This window comes from Symsagittifera roscoffensis, chromosome 6 (genome assembly GCF_963678635.1).
Source record: "Symsagittifera roscoffensis chromosome 6, txSymRosc1.1, whole genome shotgun sequence".
Classification (NCBI taxonomy): Eukaryota; Metazoa; Xenacoelomorpha; order Acoela; family Convolutidae; genus Symsagittifera; species Symsagittifera roscoffensis.
The window spans coordinates 24,390,272-24,402,689 of record NC_087067.1 but is presented as its reverse complement, the minus strand read 5'-3'; positions in this window follow the sequence as shown (position 1 = coordinate 24,402,689).

The window sequence follows — 12,418 nt, the reverse complement described above, 5'->3', positions numbered from 1 at the left end:
TGGAGGGTTATCTGGAAATGATGTTGCAAGGCACCACCCTCAAGCAGAAGGCGTATGGAACTTTGGCGTCGTCTGACGTAGAGGCGGAGACGATCGAGCAGTTAGTGAGCCTTCCATGGAAAGCAGTAGTATTGAGGTATTTCGAAGAAGAAATGAGGACTACGCCAAGAATACATGCTCTCGTGGCAGTACCTTACGTAAGGACAGAATTAAAACTCAGGCTCGCCTGGTGCATGATGGGACTGACTCGCGAAGAATATGATTCGGAAGAAAGGAAGAGATCAAAGGAGGAAAAAGTTTTCCTAATGACGAATCTGAGGGATCTGATAGTCCAGGAGGGAGCAGCAGTAGCGTGTGCAAAGCGGAGAGACGCTCTCTGTTTCATTCGATTCCTGATAGAGCAGATTTCAGTACCTGCATTAAGCACTTGTGTTAAAATGTTGAAGGAAGGCGATGAGCGAACGAAAGCCATGTTCTTACTAGCAATGCTGGATATGCAGCAAAGTAAACCGATGAGGGTGAACATGAAAGAACCTGAAGAATTGGAACCCATGAAAAAGATAGACGAGATCAGGAGATTCTCAAACAAGGAGTTGAGGCTCACTAAAGAATCTATGGGAGCATTGCCAAAATCCAGTGAATACTGCGGACCGATCAAGAAGAAGTCATATAGCTATGTGTCCGGGATTATAGGGATAGCATACAATCCTTTCCTGAGTGAAGACATACGTGATTGCTTCTTTGATTATGAGCAGGCGGTGTTACTAAGATTCTGGACGTCCAGAATTGTGACGACTAAGAGCGTTAACAATCCACAGGCCAAATTGGGATTGGTCTTGGAAGAAGAGGTGACTGCACCTTCAGTACCAAAAACCGACAAGAGAGTGGAATTTGGGTTGGGATTCTCAGATGAATTACTGAGAACGAGCTTGATGGCAGTGTGGGAATTGATGAAGCCATCGTGGTGTCCTAGTCCCAACGCTGACTCAATATTACGGGCGACACAGGACATACAGAGGGAACTGAATGCGGACTGTAACCTGCGTGACCTCAACATCATATATAATGTGATGATAACAGCCTCTAAGAGCAACGGAGAAGATAGAGTGGAGTTGCCTGGCTGGGGACCAGAAGACTGGGTCAAACCTGGTAGCTGTCTGGCGGAAGTCTGTGGACTAGAGGGTCACGTTTGTGGAAGTCTAGACTGTGTGAAAACCCTGGAGAAACAACACAAGCAGTTGACGGTATTGTTTGGAAATGTAGTGATGAAAGCAAGAACGGAAACGGAACTGATAGCAGATTGCCATGGAGGAACCGATGTGAATCTGGTGACAGCACTAGGATTCTACAGCATGTTTGGTTCTTTAGAGTCACTATTGAATCTAGAACAGAAACATGAGATGGTCACAGCCATCAGCGTAGAAGTATTCCCAGGAGTTCTGCAGATTGAGCAGAAGTATATAGGAAAATGGAGGGAAGCAATCGAAACGGAGATGAACATCAGACACAGCGAAACTTATTGTAGACCATCAGGAGCACGATATTTGGTGGGTTCAATGTTGGCTCCAATGTGCAAGAGCAAGTATCCTGTACATTTCGTAGCTGTGGATGTGAAGAGTACAAGAACGATTGTGGATCAAGCCTTTTCAGTGCCGAAGTGCGTGAGGTTGGCAAGAATGTCTGAAAAGTCTTACGAGTTACTGTGTAAGATTTTCTCAGCAGTTCCAGAAAGAACCAAAGAGGAGTTGGAGTCAATACTAGGAAAGAAGTTCATGGGATACGTGAGCGGGAACTTCAGTGACTTTGAAAAACAGAAACAGAGAGGATCAACTGTCACAGATTACAATGCAGTAGATGAGAATGATGAGATCCACCGAGTGATGATGGAAGTGGAGCCATTGCTGGAAGCTTCGGGAAAACGGAATTGGAGGAGCATCATGTTGACACATGACGAGTTTCCTTGCCACTGCTTGCTGCAGACCTGGTGGTATCCCAAGCGTAGTAATCTGGTGTTGATCTGGGACTCTGGAGAGCTGCTCTCCATGGGTTTACCAGATTCATCACAGCCCATAACAATAGTGATAGTGGGAGTTATGATGGCGATACGATGGCTGGAAGCTCATGTGAGAGAAAATAATAGACAGGAGGCACCGACGAGAGAACAATTGCAGAAATTAGATTGTCTAAAAGATTTAGATCTTTTTGAGACAATGTGCAAAGTTCTAAACATTCCGATGGAAGTGAAGAAGATATGGGCAAGAAAACGATTGATGCCATGGTTCAGAGCTAACATGACTGCATGGTTGTACGAGTATGCGAAAAAGCATATGTCGAAGCATGGCAGAGTATACAGTGAATATCAACTGGACATTGGGGCAGGAGCTTTCAAGCGAGCTTTCGTGACCCATCGGAATGCAGTGACCACCGCTGTGAAAAGAATTTCCAGGACGAGCGAGCGTAGTGGAAATGAGAAGGCAGAGATGCTGAAAGAAGATTTGGAGAGAAACGTGACGTTGTGTCTCCACAACAGCTTCTGTAGAAACAGAGAATCAAACGTGGATCCCCTACCTTGCTGTAAACAGAGGGTGGAAGAGCAGAAGTGTTGGAGGACGGCTTCCAACAGCGTCAGGATAGTCAATGACGTGCTACAAGACACGGAAACCGAGAGTGCGGAGTCAGTGTCACAGGAGGAGGAAATGGAGCATTGACGAATGGTCGAGAAAACAAGAGGCAGCAAGAAAGAAAATTAGAAGAATTTAGAAGTTTTAGAACTTCTAAACGACGAAAAAAGAAGAGAACAAAGGGATGATGAAGAAAAGTTAAAACTCAGAATTGTTTTATGTGTGTGAAAAACTCAAGTGAGAAACCAAGCAACCAAGTTGTAATTGAAAACTGAAACATTTAAGTTGAGTTTGGAAATTGTTGCATTTATAAATTTGCATTTTGGTTTTAGTTGAAGTGGCTTTAGAGACACTCACTTATTATTTATTTAGAAAGGCTTGAGGGAAGAGTATATTTAAATATTCCAGCCTGCATGATTGTTTTTAATCACTTAGGAAGACTGATAACTTTGTGGTGACATGAAAAACTTGAGTAACTTCTTGAGGAGGGAGGTTGTTGCATTGTTCTTTCTAACCACAAAGTTTCTTAGTTTTAATACTCAGGACAATAGGCAAGCAAGATTTCCGAAGGGAAGGAGCATAGTAGGATAATTTTAGCTTGTTGGTTGGCAGGACTGTCCTGCAAGCCAACACCTTTTAAATCTAGGAGAAAAAGTTTCAATCGGGATATTGACACTGGAAGTCAGAAAATATGTTTTATCTTAAGTAATATCCTCAATGTGCAGATTAATGAAAGAATTTGAAGGCTATAGTGATGTAGTATGATGCCATTCATATTCTGCAGTGAGTCGATGTGACGTAGGTAAAAGTAATTTCGTGCATTTTGTAAATTCTGTTCGATGACACTGTAACCATTTAGAACATTGCGCGATTCAATGAGGACATTGACCGGACTGTCCGGGGAGTATGTGACATTCGACCAGAATGGCCAAAATGCAGTCTCTGCCGAATTCAGGATTTTAGCAGTGAACCTTCCGGATTGGCGATTTAGAACGGATAAGGACGTTATTTGAATGATTGGCCAAACGGTGAAGGCTAGAAGATTCTGGAATTCTAAATTTTAAATTTTCGAAGTGATGACGTAACATTTCTGAGAAATGTTAAAACGGCCATTTTGGCTAAAATAGCAGAAAGAAACAGAACAACTTTTATCTGCGATTGCGAACAGTACGAAAATCGAGATTAGAGAACGACAACAAAATACAGAATAGCAGAGAGCGTTCCGAGTTGCAACTATTGTGCTGCTACAATAGTTGCAAGGCCCTTGCCAACAACGGTGAAGGGTGAGAACCAGCCTTCCGGATTAGCAAGAAATCAAGAGTAAGGAGCTTGATTCAGCGGATTCAAGAATCCGGAAGGGTCTCGGGACGGAAACTTTTATTAACTCACATAAACTTTTAGCATCCTGTCATGTCCTGACTTGAATTTAACTGATATTTTGATTAGTTTTGACAAGGATGAGGTGCTAGGAGTTGGGGGAAAGGGGTTGATCCATCTTCGATGGAGATGATGATTTTTATCTACTGAACAAAAACAATAGTAATATGATAAGTAGTAGCCCTGTTTTTAGGAGTGACCTCGTGGTCTGGGGATACAGAGACCCAGCCATGAGCTCACTAATTTCGCATGTAATTCAGTTAATTTGAGCGTTCTGGTCGAAGCCGGAGAACAGTAACGTTTTTGTCAGCCTGATGTAAGAAAGACCACCGAAAAGTACTGGCTTGGTAGAGACGGTGAAAAACATGCAAAGCTCTGTTTAGACGCTAGCCAGTCGTCTTAAGACTTAGTTTTGTTATCCGTCGATATGTATCTTCCGGGCGAATGTTACATATCTGCCTTGTCTTCCATTCAAATTTTCTATCCTAGTAAATTGGCGTTTTCTGTTGTTCTTTTTCCATACTATGGGACGTGTACAAAACTTTCTGTCTGGGTTCCTCTTGTGTATCAGTCCACTATTCAACTTCAAAATTACTGAAAAAGTCTCGGCCTAAAATAAACTGGTGGAGTCTTCAAGATTCTTTTCTATCAGACCTCATCAGGAGGTTCCATGCTCTGCATTGGATGAAATTTGAAGGAGTTCTTCCTGCCATGTGACATGCTCCGCCATGTGCAGCCACTACTCTCAGAATCGTGGTTATTACATTTTCCCATCTATATCCAAATTTCTCCCATGCCTTGATCGAAACTTCACTGACCACGCTCTCGAGTCCAAAAAGTCAGTGAAATTTATCTTTTTTTCATCCAAGTACAGCAGATGGGTAGCCTTTTCTGCTTGTAACTGATATACAACGCATCTTTCTTGATCATGGCGTCGTTTCCGATTCTCTGGACATTCAATGATTCCTGCCCCAGTTGGATCTGGTCGCCCTGATCACTGTCAGTAGTCATTTAGGTCTTCGTGTAGGTATTTACTCCATCCTAATTCACCGTTGCCTGATATTTTCCATAGACCTCCACATAAAACCCCTTATGTATAATGGTCCGGGTATCCCCTGTGATCATTAAAGCTTGCACAGTCTTGACTCGGTTCGTGGTTCTGGTTGTCCCAGATAGTCAGCATGAATACCCTAAGGCATCATGGTAAATCCACTTTCTGGCTTAGATTCCTGATCACCTGATGCCCAGCAAGCCGGATTATTGACTGTTTTTTGCTGCCTATGGCGCCATGTCAAGAAAGTCATTTAAGTAGTGTGGTTTTTTCAGCCGAAATTCTGTAAATTTGATCACGCTCCATTTTGGTTTTTCGCAGTTTGAGGTTTTTTTTGCAAAAATGATGCTAAACAAATCAGCAGTTGATGAACGCAAATCAAATTTGCATACAGGACATGGATATAAAGAAATTTCATGCGCAAACATTATGTATTTTCGTCGTCTCTGGCGGGGGTACTTAAAATGCTTGGAATTAGTCCTGCAGCTCTTCGTTATCCTATTGCATTTGATTTTCTGCACTATCTCCTTCGTTGCCATTTCCTGTTGGAACATAAGATTCCTAAACAGTGCATCTTAATCGGTGGTTTTGTAGTCAATTGTTAATTTTCGTTGGATACTCTATGGCTCAGCTTCTGTAACTTCTACATGATATGCTAGCTTTTTCTTTTCATGTCATTTGAGGCTTCTCACCTTTCCTGGGCTCTGACTCACTCATTGATAGAGCTATGGTAACCTTGACTCCTGGCAGAGCTTCTTCTTGTCGTGGATGGTTGATGTCTGCTACTGCATCCCAGAACTGCAAAAAAGCAAGTTGAAAAAATCTTACTGATTGCAAAAATAAAGTAGCACCTAGGCCCAAATTTGATACTAAGACTCAAATAAAATCATCATGACCATCCTGATGCTTCATTGTGAACTCCATTGGCTGGCTTAGATTACTGATCACCTGATGCCCAGCAAGCCGGATTATCGAGCAATTTTTGCTGCCTTTGGCACCATGTCAAGACATTTTTTAAGTCGAGCTGTTTTTCAGCAAGAGTTCATTAAATTTGATCACGCTCCATTTTGGTTCTTCGCGGTTTAGAATTTTGGTTTTTTATTTGGTTTTTAGATTTCATGGTTTTTTAGAAATTAATATCAAAATTATCAACATTTGATGAATGTATTTCAGACTTTCATATAGGTCATGTGATAGCATCCGTTATCATGCTCAGACAGGATGTGTTTTCGTCTTCTCTCGCGGAGCCGCTTAGAATGCTTGGATTTAGCCCTGCAGCTTTTCGTTATCCAATTCCAATTGATTTTCTGCACTATCTTGTATTTTTTGTTGCCGATTTCTAGTGTACCATAGATTTACTATGCAGTGAACCTCTATCGGCGGCTTTGTAGTCGATTGTTACTTCTCGTGGGGTACCCTCTGGCTCAGCCTCTGTCGCCTCTACATGATTTGCTTGCATTTTATTTTTCATCAATTCTTGAGGCTTCTGTCCTTTCCTAGCCCTACCCTCACTCACTAAGAGAGCCAAAAAAGTCTGGATTGCTGACAGAGCTTCTTCCTTTCATGGACGCTTTATGTCTGCTACTGCATCTCATAGCAGCAAGCAAAAAATTTTGAAATGATCTTCCAGCTTGCATAAGTAGCACCTAAGCCGAATTTTCATGTTAGGACCCGTGTAAACTCTTCGTGATCATCCTCGGATGCATATTTGCCCTCTACGCAAAAGTCAGTTGCCTTCATTCGTTGATTGCACGTTGCACAGGCGTATACATGAAGATCTGTGGAACTGCAATATGTAGAAAATGGTCGCTTGTCCTTTTCATCCCTTGGGCTTTTATCAACTTTTGTCCTGAGCAGCTGCCCCTTTGTTAATACTGGAATAATTGTTCTTGTTATAACCTGATCTTATGGATGGCTTAAGAAGCAGGTAATTTTTTGACTTGAGCCTCAGCTCCTCTGGCTTCGCTCGATCAGAATAGAGTGACTAATGGGTTACCATCATTGAATTCAGTTCGTTTTTTTCACACCGTCAATGAACTTGAAAGATATTGCTGGAATCATCCGGCGATTGGGTTCAACTGGATGACTTCGGCGCCTCAGCATCTCTAGGTTGTTCAGAAATTTATTTAGCGTTTCTTCTTCTCGCTGTCGTTGTTTCTCAAAGCATATCTGGCTTGATGTCCTAGCCTTCCTGAACACAAACAGATTCCGTAGTTTCTCAAAGATCGTTTTGGAGCAATCTTTCTGATGTAATTTCTTCACCTTTACACAATTTAGGGCAGTCCTGTCCAATTTGCTAGAGAGTGCGGTACATTCTTGTCTCTCCGTTAGGTTTTCTTTCTCTAAACATCCATGGCGCTGACAATACGAAACCAGCCGAGGGTTTCATACAAGGTGGAGTTGATTGTTCTGGTTACTCTGCCTCAACTTGTTCTTGTTACTCTGCCTCATTTTTTTCTTGTTACTGCCTCAACTTGTTATGCTGGGTGTATTTGTTGAAATCATCGTCTAGCCATTTATGGCATCCACCGCTGTTGTCGTGCTGATTACATCTGTTTTTAAGAAATTATTGGGTTCCTGCTTCACGTTGGAAGCTGTACTGATCGTTCTGACTGTTCCAAAATACCCAGAGGAGTCGAGCTGTCAAAGTTCAACTTTGATCTATAGTCATCATTTTTGGACTCTTCGCCTTTACCAGGCCCCGCCTGCCGGTCTATCTCATCAGTTCCAGCTCCCTTTGAGAATGGAAAGAAATTGACCAGATTATGCGTAAATGAAGGAAGTATTCATTCGAAAGGAGGCTTTTCAAGTGAGACGTCAGACAGCTCCGACTTTTCTGAGCCTTCCTGTTGTCCAATTGAAATCTCAAAAACCTGTCCTTGTTCTATCGGAGTAGACTCGCTGGTCAATCTTCTCAACTTGATTTCATCGGTATTCGGTTCTTCGGGGTTTTCGGCAACGTTGGCTAGACTCCGATGTAGATCCACTCCAGCTCTTACTCTGATTTTTCCTTGATTTCAGAGACCTTCTTACTCTGGGTTTACACCATGTCATCTGAAACTTTCTTATCTTTCATATTCTTCACTACAGTAAAGTATAAAACGACGGAAAATAAAAGCAAATTTAACTCAAAAAATATTGGCTGGTGTCAAATTTAAATTCTACATTTTTTCACTCTCTCTTTCAAAGCCAGTTCAAAATACTTCATTTGTAAGATAGGGTTGTCAAAATTGTTAAAATCTGAAAGCTAGCGGCCAAAGCTCAAAAATCGTCCAATTACATGCCGAAATAGTGAACTCATGGCTCGGTCTGACAAGCTCAATCCTAAAACAGGGCAAAAATGTAATTACTAATATTACAATTGTTTGTTTAGAGTAGAGAGAAGTACCCTGCCCATCGTAGATGGAATGATCTTTTATTGACTCCTAGCTCCACCAATCCCGAAAATGAATTCAGATAATAACTGAATTAAATTCAGGGCGTATCCGGAGAGCTAAAATTTGTTTAAAAATATAGTTTCAGACTTCCACGATAGACAGCTCCTGATTGCCGGTCTTCGTTGAAGAAGCGTATTCTTCACCACCGGAAAAAGTCACTTCTATAAACCTCAGCTTTCCCGATAGATAGAATAATGTCAGTAACGATTCTAACAGCACGATTGTTTCAACACGAATAGCTTTTTCCCTTGAATACAATAATTTAATTAGCTATCGACTCTTTTATTTTCTCATCTGTTTGCTGTATATAAAATTTTCTGATTTTTGGATTTTTTTTTGTTGTTGAAAACACATTGTTACGTGTCATGTCACGTCGAATAGAAATTTTCTTAATAAGTCACACCTTCAATTTTTGGCCTTCTTCATAAGAAACGATCTTAAAGACCAAACGGAACTCATCCTGTGTTCCGCTTCAGACCCAAGCCGTTGGGCGTTCGGTCAAATTGCACATTTTAGGTACAAAAAAAACTTATGAACAAGTTTCTCTGCGTATTTTTATTAGTATTCAAGAGGAAAAACGCAAAAGATTGGCTGCTGCAGATCAAGTTAGAAGGTTATCAGGTTATAATAAAAATTGTACCATTGTTTTCTTAGACAAACTTCGATTGTAATTAAAAGCAGTCCTAGAAACTCTAACACTCTGTCAGTTACACATTTTTTGAGGAATTTATGTCAAAATTATAAATGTATAGTGAGTTCAGAGCAATTTTGCAACACAGTTGATAGCTAATAGACACAAAACCAGTAAAATTTGCTGAAAACATATTTGGTTGTTTTGAATTATTTTTGGATATCAAATAGACATAAAACTGGTGAAATGTCTTCAAAAAACTTTGATGAGTTTTGAATTAGTTTTGGAAAAATACATGACAGCAGACCAACTTTTCCAGTATTGTTTTTTTAAATGATAACGTTTCTACTCAAAAATCCTTGTTTGTGATCAATGATTAATGCGAGGTTGGGTTCGTTCGGCAGATATTACATATATCAATTAGTAGAAATTAAGTTTAAGTATGTGAAATCACTGAAGTATTTCACAAAAAGTTATAGCGCATATGCTTAGGAGAGAACTGTTAGAGTCGTCGTAAATTGAAGTTCACTCACATTTCAAAAAATCATGTGAATATAGCAATAACAGGGGCGGATTTAGGGGGGGGGGGCGGGGGGGCGGACGCCCTTTTTCAGGGATTCCACCCCCTGCCGACCCAAAGGGTCCCCCCTTTGATACTTTTTCAGAAATCCATTTTTGGCCGACCGACCCTAAAATTTTTCTAAAGGCGCCTAAAAAAAGGTCGTCAAAATTTTCGAATTTTTTTTGAAAATCCGCCCCCCCCCCCCCCCCCCCCCTCGAGAAAATCCTAGATCCGCCCCTGAGCAATAAAACAATGCATAAAGTTTTTTGTTCCCACTTTCGATACGACAATAACGGAATATTTGTGCTCATGGTAGGTTTTTTTGTTTAGACAAATTGCGACATTTTAACTAGCCATTTTTGACAGAAATTTTGAACATCATTCGAAAGCTATGTTGTCCCGAGCTAATTTTTGAAGAATTGTGAAAGATTCACTTTAAGCAAGCTCCATTGAGTACTAATACAAACAAAACGACTCGTACCAGGGCGAAGCCCTGATTGCTCCTACTGTTTTTTAAGGTCTATGAAGCAATAATAACAAGAAAAACATAAAAGTAAAAAAAAATGATATTAAAAACAAAATTTTTTTAAAAGATTTTTTGTTAAAACATCCCCCCACACGTCATATTAGTATAAAGTACAAAGTGATAGATTTTGCTCCTATCAACAAATCAATTATGGCTAATAAGCTTCTTTCAACCAATTTGAAACGATTTCTAAGATGGATTAAATCTCAGCTTACGCGTTAATAGCGCGAAACATATGGCGCGTGAATTGTTCCAAATTGGCAAAAATGGCAATCTTCAAACCCCCATAACTTTACAAAAAATGATCACAGAATATATGGCAATCTTCAAACGGCAATCTTCAAACCCCCATAACTTTACAAAAAATGATCACAGAAATATTTTTTTTCAAAATAAGCTCAGGACAACAATAGCCTTCGAATGATATAAATAATTTCCGTAAAAAATGGCTAGATAAAAAGTCGAAATTTGTCTGAAGAAAAAAAACCCATCCCGAGCACTAATATTCCGTTACTTTCGTTACAAGAGTCAGAACAATTAATACGAAGAAAATTTTCGGATATTTAGAAGTGTGTATATCTTCACTAATTATGAATGGTTTTAATCAAAATTTAGACACAAATTTTCTGTCAATTTTTAGACCTTGAGTTTAATATATGTGTAAAGTATTTTTTTTTTCAAAAAATTTCATGGAGATTCGCTATAAGTGATTATTTGAATCGAGGTTCTTTGTTGAGCGTATATCTAATTCAACAAAAAATCAGTGAAATATGCCTAAAAAGTGAGATGTTTTGGTTTCTAGAACAAATTGCGTCGTATTTTGTCCTTTTGAGAGAAGAACGGAAACTGATTTCTTCTGCAAAAACGTTTGCCATTGTTTTACCATGATACCAATTACTCTACTATTTTAAATTCATTCTTCATTCTACAGCTAATAAATCATATAACAAGGTTATAAATTAGATTACAAATTAGATAACGAGCCCGAGCTGTTCTGCAAAAAATATGAAATATCTGCGCAAAAACCCAAAAACCGTCATTTTCTACCATTGTCTTACCAGGTTACCCACAAAGTACCCCTAACCCACTGAAACCTTATTACTTCAATTTTCTGCATGATTAATACAAATAATAATAATAATCATAATAATCATAATCATAATAATTATAATAATCATAATAATCATAATAAATTGTTTTCAAGTGAAGTCATTACGAGAACAGAATTACAAATTAAGAAATCTTATACAAAACGACGTCATTTGAGAGAGCGCCATGAGACTTTATCGACTTTATACCCTATCTGGAAACGTAGCATGAGAAACCGGAAACTTACAGCATCCCAGGCTTCCCCCTCCCCCTAGCAGTCTCCACTCATCTACTGCATACAGCAAACACAGAAAAAAAACAAGACTGCTCGTATCAGGGCGAAGCCGTGAATGTTCCGACTGCCTTTTAAGGTTTATGGAGCAGTAATAACTTTAAAAAATTAATTGAAATAAAATAAAATGATTTTTTTTTTAATTTGAAATTTTTTATGAAAATCATCCCCCCACACGCCATATAAAGTACAAAAGGATAGATTTCGTTCCTTGAATTAAATCAATTATGGCAAATAAGCTTCTTTCAACCAATTTGGAACAATTTCTAAGACGGATTAAATCTCCGCTTACCCGTAAAAAGCTCGAATTATATAGCGCGTTAATTGTCCCAAATTGGTCAAAATGGCCAAAATGGCAACCTTTAAATCTCAGCTTACGCGTTAATAGCGCGAAACATATGGCGCGTGAATTGTTCCAAATTGGCAAAAATGGCAATCTTCAAACCCCCATAACTTTACAAAAAATGATCACAGGTGAAATATCTTTTCAAATTTAGGCTCAAGACAACAATACGTTTTGAATGATATTTAAAAAATTCCGTCAAAAATGGCTAGTTAAAAAGTCGAAATTTGTCTGAAGAAAAAAAAACCCACCCCGAGCACAAATGTTCCGTTACTTTCGTATCGAAAGTCGGGACAAAAAAGCTGCAAGGAAATAATAAATATATGGACCGATTTTCACAACCTCACTTTTGTATGCGTTTCAGTTGAAAAGCTCAGAGGATCCCACTAGATTTTAGCCAGAATCACTTAAAGCTGATATAAGTGTAAGTCACACTCACACAAGATCCGTTAAATATGAGTATGCTTACGGGTGTTTTATTTTTCAAAA